The sequence below is a fragment of the Aplysia californica genome, unplaced genomic scaffold (genome assembly GCF_000002075.1).
Source record: "Aplysia californica isolate F4 #8 unplaced genomic scaffold, AplCal3.0 scaffold00777, whole genome shotgun sequence".
NCBI lineage: Eukaryota > Metazoa > Mollusca > Gastropoda > Aplysiida > Aplysiidae > Aplysia > Aplysia californica.
The window spans coordinates 148,267-149,394 of record NW_004798047.1 but is presented as its reverse complement, the minus strand read 5'-3'; the positions used below and the strand labels follow the sequence as shown (position 1 = coordinate 149,394).

General features: G+C 43.8%; 1 protein-coding gene across 1 annotated transcript in view; it reads left to right on the top strand.

Annotated features, from left to right (window-relative positions):
• LOC101851300 (monocarboxylate transporter 10) overlaps positions 1-1,128 on the top strand; it is a gene marked incomplete in the record, with an annotated part of 80,446 nt that overhangs the window by 44,423 nt on the left and 34,895 nt on the right.

Genomic DNA, 1,128 nt, shown 5'->3' with positions numbered 1-1,128 from the left:
AAGATAGTAAATAAAAAATAAAATAAAATAAAAGCAAAAAAAGCAAACAGGCGGAAACGACTGGACTTGAAAATTGTTTTTCTTTTTGTCCCCAGAAAACTCCACAGCGTGACTGAGTGACTCCCTGTTCTTGCCTGTATAAGCACAAAAAGAATAGTCGCTGCCTCCACCGCCACCCAAAGGGGAACAACAACCCAAAAAAAAGGGGGAAAAAAGGACGTAAAACGTCGAAGCCAAACCGTTCTCACCACTTTATTCGCAAGTAAACCCACCGCTTCATCTCCCCCCACCTGTAGCGAACGTCAGCCTGCTACTTCAGGGGAATCGAACCGCCCTCACCAGCCAACCTACCACTGCGTGTGACTTACTGTGACAGGCGGAATGCCGCCGGCCGGAAAAGATAGAGATGGGTCTGAGGTTCGGACCCCGCTGCAGTCCGACAATGGGCATCTCAAGGTAAGACACTCTTCCTCCCTTTGAGCATTGGTGGGTGTTCTCGTGTGGCTTACTTCTTCTTTCCTTTGCCAAATGTCTGTTGTCCTTATCTCCGCTCCTTCTTCTTTTTTGTGTTTGTTCCTCTCTTGTAACGCCTCTAATCTTCGGCACCTAATTGTGTTGCAATAAATGCAATAAGACATTTACTAAAAACGAAAAAAACTCTTTTTAGTAATCTCCGACTTCTAAAAGTTCCTTTCAGTCAGGCTTCTGTGGTGTAGCGGGTAAGCGCTTTGCCGTCCTCTCAGAAGACCCGAGTTCGATTTCCGTGAGGGGAGGGGAGTGTTATCGAGTATCTTGATCTTTCTACTGGGAAGTTGTATCAGCCCAAGTTGGAACTGACTGGCAGGGTCTAAGTCCGTCTTTTAAATATCTCAATTGAGTCAATGAGAGTGGACGGGGTGTAAAAATGCCTACTTGTCAATGTCCCTTTCCAATAACTTCTCTCTTTAATCGAACCATTCCGAGTTTGAGCAGATTTCCCCTTCTTTCCTATCAAACATCTATCGTCCTTCTATCCTCCGTTTTGTTTTTGTTTGTTACTCTTATAACACCTCAAATCATCGGCATTTATATATGGCTTATTGTGTTGCAAGTGCCGTAAAACTCTTACATGATTATTATTATTATTAT